Below are 13384 nucleotides of genomic sequence, written 5' to 3'. Positions count from 1 at the left end.
GGCAGCCTGATTGTGGCCGTCTGGGTTCCGCCGTATGCCTTTCTCAGCTGGATGTCATCCGCAGACAGCTCCGCCAATTCCACCTGGCTTCTCAGAGCCTCGCATATATCCTCCGTGGTGGTTATTTCGTCCAGGTCCTTGCACTCTACGGTTACCCGGTGCGACAGGCTACGGACTTCTGCGTGCTCCTTCAGCGTATTGGCTACCAGGCTTTTAAACGTCTCCGCCTCCTCTCCCGACTTGTTGAGCTGTAGAAGTAGCTCTCCTTTTTGGGTCCTCCTGATCCTGGCGACCGCATCACCGAGTCCACGCAGGGTTTCGTCCGTCCTAACCTTGCGCAGTATCTCTGCATAGGTCTTTTCACCTTTGGTGACAATGACGATGGCGTCTGGTCGCGTCTTGTCCGCGAGCACTCCAGTCGGCTTTTGCGGCCTCTTCCTTCTGCGCCGGTTGGTCACCGTCAGAAATGGGGTCTCCTCCGGCTCCTTTCTCTCCCTTTCAGCGTGGGCGTCCTTTTCAACTGCTACTCCTGGTGTGGTCTGGACCTCGACCGCTGCCTTGGTCCTCTTTGTCCGTGGTGTTGGTGCACCTGCCGCCTGTTTCCTCTTAGGCTCCGGGAGAGGTCTGAAAATCGGTGACGTCTGAGAGGACTGGTGGGTCCTGATCCCCGCCTTAGCTCCTTCGTCGTGCTGCTGGATAGCAACCAGCTCATACAGCAGCCCTTATGCTCTCGATCGAGTCCCGCATGGGTTGGTGTATGGATCGCCTCTTGCCATCCTCGAGCATCTCCACTAGCTGCGTGATCTCTCGTCCTAGATCGCGCAGCGCTGTGCTGCCCTGAGCTTTTTGGGGCTGCTCCGGGCCAGGGAGGGCCGGCAGCGGGGCGTCGGCCCGCTCACCAGTTGGCGTTCTCGCCATTTTTTTGCTTTTATTGAAGCCTTCTGAGTCGTTCGTCGTTATGGGTGTGATATTTTTACTCATTTTGTTGGGTCCCAACTCGTAAGGCGTTGTCCTTGTCTGTTGTACAGTCGCGTTATGATCCCATGGTTGTCTATGCAAGCAGGGAGGCCATGCGAGGGTTGACTCCCGCCCTTATGGGGTCGGGAGTTCAGAGCCGGATCCACGCTAGTCAGGAGTGACTCAACTGAGCCTGTACGTCCAATTTAATGGCTACGGAACAAGGAGCGTGCTTAGAGATTAGCCAATTTTTCACGAGACGGGGGCAGAAGCAGCATTAACCTAGCAGCCATTTCGGCGGGGTTTCATTCCGCGTACTAAAGTGCTAGAATGCTGGCTTCCGTCAGCCCTGGGGTCATCAATCCAAAAATGGGGGGTCCAGTTCCTATCCTAAGACTTTACTGGTCTCCGTCTTAGTCGCCTTCTCGTATTAGCTAGGTGTTTCACAAGTGTGTTAGACCTATCCGGGGGATACCTGGCATGTGCCGGCGGTTACGAGTTGCTTTAGTGCTCTGTAGAGGGACCAGAACATCCCCGTGTCTTCTTAGTCGCCTCATACGACAAGCTGTGACATGCTGTGGTGGTATTCTACTGCCCGCTCACTACACGGGTTCGTTACTGTGTGTGTAACACAGGTTGCTGTGTGTGTGTGTGTTTTTTTTTTTTCCATGGATACGCCACGGTGGGTGAGAATCTCTAAGAGACGCGACCGGCCCGTACCAGTCAACGAACTGGACTACCCCTTCGGGGCTTCCCAGCTAAACTCACCACCACGCACAGCTGCACACCTCATTCCCCGCGGGATCACCGCAAAGTATTACTTCGCGGGGATGGGTTGCCTACGTTAGACACTCTCCTCTACGCGTCGCTCCCTTTCGCATCTTCTCAGATCGCTCTGGATGGCTATTAGGGTGTTGCTAACGCGCTGCCAGTTCTCGTCGGACTCCGTCATGAACGCCATTAGCTCCTCTGGTCGTGGGAAATACTCTGCACTTGAGCGGTACCTCGTGCAGTGGTAGATCACATGCTCCGGATCCTCGCTCTCATTCGAACACTCAGGACACTCGGGAGTATCCTCGTGTTTGAACCTATGTAGATACTTCCTGTATCCTCCGTGACCCGTCAGGAATTGGGTGAGGTGGTAGTTCATCTCTCCGCTTCTCCGCCCTATCCATGACTCAATGTCCGGGATTAGTCTATGGGTCCACCGTCCATTTGTGGCCGTGTCCCATCTTGCCTGCCATTTTTCTATCGACGCCCGCCTTTCCGACGCACGGATGGTCTCTAGCGACGCATTAGTTCGCATCCCTGCGCGCGCTTCATATACATGCGTCATCTCGAGCGCTAGTATATCCACCGGTATCATGGCCGCGAGGACCAGGGCTGCGTTATCCGACACCGTCCTATATCCAGACACTACTCGAAGAGCGCAGAGCCGATATGGCACTGACATCTTTCTTCTTAGACTCATGTTGCCGGATAGGGTTGAAAACCACACCGGCGCAGCGTACAGTAGGATCGAGGCCACTACTCTCGCCAGGAGTAAGCGTCGACCTGCCTTGGGTCCACCAATATTGGGGAGCATCCTTGCGAGTGCTGCCTGCATCCGGGAGGCTTTTTGACTCACGTACTCGATGTGGGCCCGGTAGTTCAATCGGTTATCCAGCATCACGCCTAGGTACCGGATTGACTCCTGCGACTTAATAGTCGCATTACCCACGCGAAACGTCGCGTACTCCACCTTCTTCCGACTCGTGATGAGTACAGCCTCCGTTTTGTGGCCAGCCAGGTCCAATCCCGCGTTTTCCATCCAGTTGGATACGATCCGGATTGCCTCGTTGGCCGTCGCCTCGACATCTCGGAGCTCTTTGGCTACCACGACCAGGGCGAGATCGTCAGCGAAACCGACAAGCGTGCATCCCTGCGGAAGCTGGAGTCTCAGGACGTCGTCGTACATTATGTTCCACAGTAGAGGTCCTAAGACTGATCCCTGTGGAACTCCGGCTGTCACCCTGTAGAGCTTTGGTCCCTCCTCCGTCTCGTACCTCAGTACCCTACCCGACAGGTAGCTGGCTATTATCCGAAGCAGGTAGGTGGGAACTCCAATTCTCCCGAGCGCCTCGTTTATCCGAGACCAGTTCGCTGAGTTAAACGCGTTACGGATATCCAGGGTCACCACCGCGCAGTACTCCTTTGTGCCAAATCTCCATCTTATTCCCTCGATCGCTCTGGATGCAATGTCGGTGACTGCCTTGATGGCGTCGACCGTTGATTTGGCCTTCCGGAATCCGTACTGGGACTCCGATAAGGCCTCCTTCTCCTGGATCACAACTTGCAGTCGGTTGTAGACGATTCTCTCCAGGGTTTTGCCGACCGTATCCAGCAAACATATTGGGCGGTATCCTGATGGTTCCTCCGGGGACTTATTTCCTTATTTCCTTATTAGCCGCTGCACTTTCCACTGCTCTGGAAACACTCCTTCCCGTAGGCATTTGTTGAACGTGTCAACAAATACTTCTGGTCTGGTGGTTGCTCCAAGCTTCAATGCCTTGTTTGGGATACCGTCCGGTCCTGGTGCCTTTACGTCCCCAATTCTCCTGGTAGCCGCTATCACCTCCTCAACAGAAATCTGTTGCCACAGCTCGGAGTCTTGGCTCGAGACGCTCTCCTCCCTATACGGGTGCTGTGGGAATAGGGCCTCCACGATGCTACGAAGCAGGATCGGGCAGGTCACTTCCGGTGTTGACTGGCTCCTTATCCTCTTGGTGACGACCTTATATGCAGTCCCCCAAGGGTTGACGTCAGCCTCCTCGCATATCTGCCTCAAGCAGGCTGACTTTCTCTCCTTTATGGCACGTTTAAGGGCTCTTTTCGCTGATCGGAGTTCCTCTCCCCTGGTTTCGAACTCAGGCCGACCTCGTGCTCTCTGGTAGCACCGTCTTGCTCGTAGGCAGGCTTTCCTTAGCTGGTTAACGTCCGCATTCCACCAGTAACAGGGCGCTCCTCTTTTGCAAGGCTTCCTTCTTGGCATTGCCACATCACATACCTCCTCCATGAGCTTCGCCAGTTTCTGAGCCAGGCCCTGTGCCGTTTCTCGCGCAGGGCTCCAGCTGGCGTTGCGCAGATATTCCGTGAAGGTTTCCACATCCAGGTGGTCGCCCTTCCATTTAGGTCCGGTAATTTTGTCTAGCTGTCTTTTCGTTGCTGCTCCGCATTCGAAGTGGATCGCCTGGTGGTCGCTGAACGTAAACTCCTCGCTTACTCTCCACGTAGATCCCCTATGGAGTGAGACGCTCATGAAGGTTAGGTCGATAATGGACCCTCGAACCGCCTTGAAGTAGGTTAGCTTCCTGCCATCGTTTGCGAGTATTACGTCCAAGGACGCAAATTCCTAGAGCAGACACGTGCCTCTGGCGTTGGTTTCCTTACTGCCCCACTCTACGGACCACGCATTAAAGTCTCCCGCTATTATTACGGGTACGGGTAAGTATGCGCTAGCATACTTTGTTCCGCTAGGTCCCAGCTCGGCGGGGCATAGCAGCTATAGAAGGTTACCTCTCTAAGCCTCGCTCTAACAAATCCTTCGTTGGCTGCGCATATCTCCTGGGGGTGGATTTGTACGGCCCAGATGGCCGCCTTGCCGCAACTGCTGCTGGTCCAACCGCTTCCTGGTATCGCCCTGAATGGCTCGCAGATGAGCACGACTTCGGTCTTCCTCCTTCTGACTGCTTGTCTCAGGAGAGACTGAGCAGCTTCGCAATGGTTTAAGTTCATCTGAGTACACCTCATGCTGATCTTTAAGTCAGGGCGTTCCTAAACTGGGGGCATCTACCGCTGCCGGCCACGTGCTTCCAGTCTGCGCTCGTTCCCTTGCAGAGCATGCACTGTGGTTCCAGGCTACAGTCCTTTGCCAGGTGGTTCTCCTTTCCACATCTTCTACACAGCTTGGACCTATCTACTTTGCTACTGTACTGTCGTGCCATATGCCCAAACTCGAGACATCTGAAGCATTTGGTGACGCTGATTCGCTCACGCAGTCTGCATCTTACCCAGCCTACTTTTAGGACTCCTATTTTCAGAGCCTTTTAAGCGCTCTCCGCTGGCAGCCTGATTGTGGCCGTCTGGGTTCCGCCGTATGCCTTTCTCAGCTGGATGTCATCCGCAGACAGCTCCGCCAATTCCACCTGGCTTCTCAGAGCCTCGCATATATCCTCCGTGGTGGTTATTTCGTCCAGGTCCTTGCACTCTACGGTTACCCGGTGCGACAGGCTACGGACTTCTGCGTGCTCCTTCAGCGTATTGGCTACCAGGCTTTTAAACGTCTCCGCCTCCTCTCCCGACTTGTTGAGCTGTAGAAGTAGCTCTCCTCAGTTGTGAGGGATCGAGAGAAAGAAGGAGTATTGAGCAGGCCTAACCGTTTATTAACACACCTCTTGTACCTTTAAGTCTTAAGTGCTTGTCGAACTCTGCAATTTTCGAATTTCGAGTTTCGAAAACAAAGACAGCGGCAAAATTCAAATTGAGTCGACTTCCGCGCAGGCGCACAAAGTGCTGCCCCCTGCGGCAGCTCTTCGGTGTTGAAGGAAGTGTTTGGGAAACCACTTAAGGGGAAACAAATATAATAATTAATGCTTGAATCTATCGCTTGAAATCTGCAGATGACATCAGTTATTATTGCAAATTATTTGTTGATTGCAAAAAAAGAAGCAACAAAGACAAAAACAAACGAGGGGGAACGTTGTGAGTTGCTGCGGACACCGCAACTCTACGGTTATACCCGATACTTAGTCAGTATGGCTCTCCTCCAGCAGACGCCGCTAATATTAAACGACACGACAAAGAGTGCGTGGGAGAGAGACAGAAAATCAGTCTGAGCGTGACGTCGGGCGCTGCGTAGCCAGTGCAAATTGATTTGTTCCTTTTGTGTATAAAAATGATCCGATCTGATCCAGTTCAGCAGTCTGATAGATATGGTCATTATCTATGATTCTGCGTTTTTAGTTTTCTCGAATCTGCAATATTGTGGATTCCCCAGATTTTCGTCCTTTGCGGGGGCGGAAGGGGGTGTGGCGAAATTTGGACACGAAACGGTCAAGGTCCGATATCACAGGAGTGTGGATACCAAATTTGGTTGCTATTGCTCTTATAGGTTCTGAGATCCTTGAACTCATACTTTGCAATTGGCAAAGCCGACCATGAAACCTGTGTGTTAGAGAGAGACAGAGCGAGAAAGAATGAAATTGTTTTCTTGATTCTGGCTATAATAATTATACGATCTGGTTGAGATCTTACATTCTAGAACATATAGTCATCCTCTACGATTCTGCGTTTTTGGCTTTATCGTATCTTTAAAAATGTGGATGTCACAGATTTTCGTCCTTTGTGGGGGCGGAAGTGGGCGGGGCGAAGTTTTGAAATATTTTTGTAGCAGTGACATATCACAGAAGTCTGGATACAAAACATCGTTGCTCTAGCTCTTATAGTCTTTGAGCACTAGTCGCTGAAGGGGACGGACAGACGGACAGACGGACGGACGGACAGACGGATAGACGGACAGACAGACATGGCTCATCGACTCGGCTATTGATGCTGATCAAGAATATATATACTTTATGGGGTCGGAAACGATTTCTTCTGGACGTTACACACATCCACTTTTACCACAAATCTAATATACCCCAATACTCATTTTGAGTATCGGGTATAAAAACTCCAAACCAAATCGAACACAAAAACGTGGAAGGCATTTCAACAAACTGAAAATGAATACAAATACAATTCTACAAAAAATCAAAAAAAAAAGAAGCCAAGCAACAGACAAGAGACACTGACATATTCTTGTCAATTTCCATTTGCAGTCAGCAGCGTCAACTAAACTAAATCAATCTTAATTAAATTAAAAAAAACCCAAAACAGGAATGTCAGCTTAACTTTTGGCAAAAATCAGCCACAAAACAAAGACAAAGCAGAATTAAATAGAATTCGAGCTGCAATTGAAACGAAAAGTAATAAAACTAGGCTCGACTTATATGCTATATTCATAGGGCAGATAAATATACTCGCAGCTTGACATAAATCGGGCGTTCCGCCTTAGCCATGTCGGTCACGTCGGGAGGCTTTGCGTGCCAGTTTATACAAGTTTCCGATAATAAATAATAAATATTCGTACGAGCAAAAACTACGAGTATTCCATTGTCACTCTCCAGCTGCTGGTTGGCTGTCTGACTGATTTAGATTATATGGCCTAAATGGTCTCCAGTGGGGGGCATATGACCCACTTCCCTCGGCTTAATGTGCCAGCAGCCCACACTTGAGTTTCCTCCTTTTCTGCCTCTCTGTCTGCCATGGAATTTCCTTGACATTGAACCACATTTAGTGGCAAAGCAAAGCCCGAACACAATGCTTATTTTATAGAATGAATTCCAAAGTCAAATATCCAACCAGTTTGTGCAAAACGCAATTTATATATATGTAGATGAATTTCATTGTCTGGCTCGAAACCAGTTTTCAAAACATTTACTGTGTTCCAGCCGAAATCGCAAAGTCACTCTCTTGTTAGGATGAGATGAGTTCTTCGATCAGCAAATTTGTCATTGACGGATAGCTGTTTCTTAATTTTATATTATTTTCGAATTAAAGTACGAATTTACGAGTAAAGCGCAAAGTTTCCTTTAAGCGGCAACGGCTAAAAGCTAGCCCTCGAGTGCAAAATAAAGCTTTTGCTTAAGCTTTGAAACTACGCTACGGTCAGTGTTGCTGTGCTTCAAGTTTGCTGATATTTTTGGATGAAAAACTACTACGTTTTTGATTCAAGCGATTTATTTAAACAACTAAACTAACGTTTTTTTAAGTAATGAGCAATGTTTGTATTTCGTTGTAGAGGAACGGCAGTCCTCTATTTTCTTCTTTTGACTGGAAAAAAATACTCCAAGCTCGTAGTGATTCATGACATACCCCTAAAAGATATGTTTTAATTGATTTCAATCTACTATAAATGATCTAATTCAATTTCGCTCAACATTCAATTCGTTGTGGGCCACTCACAAATCGATTCGCTAATCGTTTGGCTTCACCTCCGACCACAAATCGCGCCAATGAACTGAAATGATTTCACTACAGCAGAGTGGAGTGGAGACGACTGGAAGAAATAAAACTTAATTAGTGGAAAATACGACGCACCGATGTTGTTGATATGTGAAGAGAGAGAGGATGGGGAGAAGCTATAAGAGCTATAGAGAGGGGCCATCTAAATGTCACTCATAGTACCATTCGGAAGTCTAATTCGATTCTGATACACTAGCGCAATATATTTAGAAGATTCCATCATAAGAAAGGAAGTGCTCTCAAAGAGAAGACAGAAGTGGGAACTTCTAGAGTTCACCTGAGGTTAATTCTGAATGGATAAGGTATTGGGTTGCTCTATAATTTTATCTGTAAATATACTAGCTTGGAGTATATAATGCCACGTATAATATAAACTACATGGTTCGAAGTACAAAAGAATTCTTAAATCAGAATGCTTTTCAGTACAATATCATATTAAAGAATGATATGAGGTTTGTTGGACTTCCTGTCAGGTTTCTTACATTTTTCCTCCTAATTTTTTTCAGTGCATAGGAAATATTAAATTTTAAGTTCACTTTTTTTTGCCTTGTTTTTGTGCTTGTGTCATGTCGCCGCCTTGCCATCCATACAACACATCATCTAGATTCGAGATGACTATTTATACGCACGCGCCCCTTTTTTTGTCCCGAGGGCTCTGCCGTGAAAAGCGTGAAAATCGGTAGAGCGAGATAGATGCATCGTGCACATGTATGTACATATGTATGAACCATATGTAAAGTAGTGATCCTAGGCTGGGGTCAGTCTCAGTCTGCCCAGGGTCACCTACAGTTTATTTGTAAGTTGCTGAGACGTTGAGACTGGGGGGGGGGAGGCGGGTCGTTGGCGCAGGGATCGCCGAGCCGCCGTCAACGACGGGGCCTTCGGGAGAAATTAGGGAGGGGGGGGGGAAAGCGGCGTTGGGCCGGGCGGCGCGAAACTCACCCGAGACGCTGCACTCCCCGACTTCAGCAGGGTAAAACCCCTGTTGCCAAGGTCGAAGTGGGCCTCGGGTCCGGGGAGGTGAAGGAAAAGGATGAGGGGGGGGGCCTCTGTCGAAACGCGTACCACTTCTCACTCCAGCAGGGTAAAACCCTGTTGCCAGAGTCAGAGCGGGAGCGTAGTGACCGAGAACAGTCAGGAAAACGGGTGGGGAGGGGGTGGAGAGATGACCGCAGTCGGTGGTCCGACCAGAGAAAATAAATGGAAGCCAACGCGTTCTTAATTCTATGATCGAAGTTTTATTGGATTGGTTCCCCTCGCACTCCCTCCTACTCCTACTACTACCTTGGCCAGCGGCCAGCTCACCCGCGGATCCGGCGCCTGTGTTCCCGCAGCTCCTCCATGCTTTTCTCTCCTCTCTGGCGCGCGGCCGTTCAACACTTTTTTTTTCTCTTCACTTCGATGTCCGCGACGTTCCGTCTTCGCTCACTTCCCAGAATCGACTCCTCCTCTCGCTACGGTCGCTCGACGTTCTCGCCACGCCTCGCGCTCGTTTTCGGGCCAACGGGACTTTTCCGAAAGAGCTCCGCTCTGCTGCCGGCTGAGCATGGCTCCCTCTCCTCGCCGTCTTCTTTGCGGTTGTTCCGTGTGAGCTGGCCGTTTGGCGGGATTTCGGCTATGCAAAACATAACTAGCTTATTTACTACTATAGCATATGGTTGTGAGTAATCCAATTATTAATATTATTATTATTATTCTTGTTACTATGTGAGGGTCCCAGTATGGGTCCTCACACCCTCTCCTTACTTCGGGGGGCCCGTGAGCGAATAGTCACTTTGCTCGTCTTGCTGATGTGGACCTGGAAGAAGGTGTTGTCCGCCTCTGCCAAGAATCGGACATCTTTACGCCGCGGGTTGACGAGTTGTGCCAGGAGCCGGGCTTTCAGGGTGTCTGGCAGCCGGCCGTCGGGCGTACGTACTCTCCAATCCGCCTCCCCAGTCACCCAACGAACGGCTGGGTTGGGGGTCGACGTTTCTGGTATCTCCGGACGGCCGCCCTCGGGATGTAGGATGGCGTCCAGATCGCAGGCGTCCGGTAGCTCTGCGTCTTCGGTGGCGATGTCTTCGGGACGCAGGATGGCGTCAAAGTTGCTGACGGCCGGTAGTCCTGCATCTTCGGTGGCGATGTCTTCGGGACGCAGGATGGCGTCAAAGTTGCTGACGGCCGGTAGTCCTGCATCTTCGGGGGCGATGTCCAACCCGTCTATCCGTTCGAGAAGGTTGAGCGTATCAAGGGCCCCGAAGAGTGCCGGAAGCGGTGGCTCTTCCCAGCGGAGCACCTCTTTTTCGAACTCCGTCGGCTCGAATTGCTGGCGGTATCCGCGTGCGGTGGCACTTGGCAGCCCGTCAGGGATAGTGATGGCCTCTGCCCCCTCGTCGGGGCTCGGACCCGGAGCGGTGTAGTCGGCTGCTTCTCCTACGGTGGCGTGTCCAGGGCCCTGCGCGTGGTCTTCGGCGACCTGGTCGGGGTTGACCTGGCTGGGGCCCTGAGCATGGGTGAACGTGGCTCTGGCGGCGTTGCCAGGGCTTGGGTCCCTGTACGTCTGGGCCACGTCTCCTGTAATATTGACGTGATCGGGGTCTGAATCGTGCCCCTCGATGATCTGGTCGATGCGGGGCCAGCTTACGACGTCGCCGCATAAATTTTCCCAGCTGAGGACCTCTGGGTGGACTTGGAATTCTCGTGGAGTGGGGCGAAGAATCAGTTCCTCGATGATCTCCCAGTCGACTGGGGCTCCGGCCTGGCTTTTGTCGTAGTTCTCCGACGGCGGGGGTCTCTCGCATTCGATGAGCTGTGAATAGGCATGGACTTGTTGACTACAGGCAAGAAATACTTTGATACTCTATGAGTGCGGCGGAGCGGTTATAGACTTAATGAGAATCTCCAAAATGTCGGCCTTGGTTGGTCCCTTCGGTACAATCACGGTTGCGGTTTGCCCTTGAAGGAACAGCCACGCCCGCTTCGTTTGGTGCGTCGTTCTTCGAAGGATGTCCGGGTCCCGGAAGCGGATGTGTCCAGGAGAAGCGGCCACGCACGCCTCGTTCGGTGCGTCGTTCCTCGCAGGATATCCGGGTTCCTGAAGCGGATGGGTCCAGGAGAAGCAGCCACGCACGCCTCGTTCGGTGCGTCGTTCCTCGCAGGACATCCGGGTTCCTGAAGCGGATGTGTCCAGGAGGAGCAGCCACGCACGCCTCGTTCGGTGCGTCGTTCCTCGCAAGATATCCGGGTTCCCGAAGCGGATGTGTCCAGGAGGAGCAGCGACGCACGCCTCGTTCGGTGCGTCGTTCCTCGCAAGATATCCGGGTTCCTGATTGGTTTCGTCTCTGTGTATCCGGGGTGTCAGCATCGTCGTGGCGGTTTGAGTAGATCTGCGTTGTAATCAAGATTGTTGTATATTGGTTCGGTCAGGGTCGTCTTCACTGTCCGTCCTGATCTGGTCGGTCTTTTCGTCATCTTCGTCGATGGTCGGGTAGAACGCCTTCAGGTCGTTCAAACTGGCTGATCGCTGCTTACGTCCGTTTAGAACCTGTAATCGGACGAGATTCGGAGAGAGAAACTTGGTCACCCGGTATGGTCCCTCGAATTTCGTGGCCAACTTGGAGGCGAAGCCTTCGGCTGCTTTGGACAGAGTGTGGCGACGTAACATCACTTGGGATCCAATAGCCGGTTTCCATTCCCTACGGCGGAGGTTGTAATGTCGTTTTTGCTCTTCTGATGCTTTGTCGCAGTTTGTTTTTGCGATTTCGAACACCTCTCTCATCTGTCGTGCCCTGGTCTCCGGGTCGGCGATGCTAGTTCCCGTTCCTGGCGTAACCTCGTCGTACAAGGCGCCTGGCAGTCTTGGCTCGCGACCTTGGATCAAAAACGCGGGGCTGAATCGCGTCGAATCGGACACGCTTGAGTTGATCGCGAGCGTGATTTCTGGCAAGAGCTCGTCCCAAGTGTTCTGTTTTCCGTCGATGTATTGCGCCACCATCGTTTTAATTGTTCTGTTCGCGCGTTCTGTTGGATTTTGTTGGGGAGTGTACGGGGCAGTATGCTGAAGTTCCATCCCTAGCCTTTTGCCGAATCCTTTGAACGATCGGCTGGTAAACTGTGCCCCATTGTCGCAAACGAAGGTACGAGGGGTACCAAAGCGGCTTAGGATTCTTTCTCGGAATGATCTTTCCAGGTGTGGCGTAGTTGCCTTGCGTAGAGGCACCAGTTCGACCCACTTACTAAATGCGTCGAAGAAAACCAGGAGGACGGTGTTTCCATGTTTGGAGCGGGGCAACGGCCCAACAAAGTCGGCGCATAACACGCTGAAGGGTTCGTCAACTTGTCTGGTGAACATTTTCCCCGCCGGTTTGAACTGGCTCACCTTGTATTTTTGGCACACTACGCATTGGCGAACGTATCTGGCGACTTCTCGGAACAGGCCTGGCCAGTAGTACTTTTGGGCGACTCGTGTGCTTGTTTTTCGGATTCCTAGATGTCCGGCCGTCGGGTGGTCATGGCATTCTTTTAGTACGCGTCGTCTATGTTCTGCAGCGACGCAGAGTTTCCATGGGGTGGAGTCTTCTTCTTCGGGCACGGTGTGCAGGCGCCGATACAGTTGTCCACTCTCGCTTCGGTAGTCTTCATATTTGCCCGTCTGCTGCCTAATTCTCGCCAACATTTTCCTGATCCACTTGCACCGTGACTCCTCCTCCAGAGCTTGATGTAGTAACTCCAAGGGTTGGCGGGAAAGTGCATCTGCTACCACGTTCTGCTTCCCTCGGCGATAGCGAATATCGAATTGATATTGCTGCAGCTCCAAAGCCCAACGTGCTATCCGTCCAGTGGGGTTGTCGATCGAGTTGATCCATTTGAGGGCGAGATGGTCCGTGATCACGTCAAATCGGTATCCTTCCAAGTAACAGCGCAGCTTGCGGATTGACCACACTATTGCCAAGCATTCCTTCTCAGTAACGGAGTAGTTCTCCTCGGCTTTGGACAAGCGTCGACTCGCGTAGGCTATTACTCGTTCCTCGTCCCTTATCTTTTGTGTAAGGACGGCTCCTAATCCTTGTTCGCTAGCGTCGGTTTGCAATGAGAATTTTTCAGAAAAATCAGGGCAGGCGAGGACCGGCGCTTCGGTTAACCTGATCTTCAACTCCTCGAAGGCTTTCTCCTGTTCTTCCGACCATTTCCATTGCCGATCTTTCCTTAACAACGCCGTCATGGGTTCTACTATTTCGGAAAAGTTGGGTACAAACCGCCGGTACCAGGAGGCCATACCGATGCATCGGCGAAGTTCCTTGACACCTGCCGGAGGTTTCAGGTTGCGCACTGCGGCGATCTT

This window comes from Drosophila miranda, assembly GCF_003369915.1.
Source record: "Drosophila miranda strain MSH22 chromosome Y unlocalized genomic scaffold, D.miranda_PacBio2.1 Contig_Y1_pilon, whole genome shotgun sequence".
Classification (NCBI taxonomy): domain Eukaryota; kingdom Metazoa; phylum Arthropoda; class Insecta; order Diptera; family Drosophilidae; genus Drosophila; species Drosophila miranda.
The sequence above is the reverse complement of the archived record's forward strand: the minus strand, read 5'-3'. Positions refer to the sequence as shown.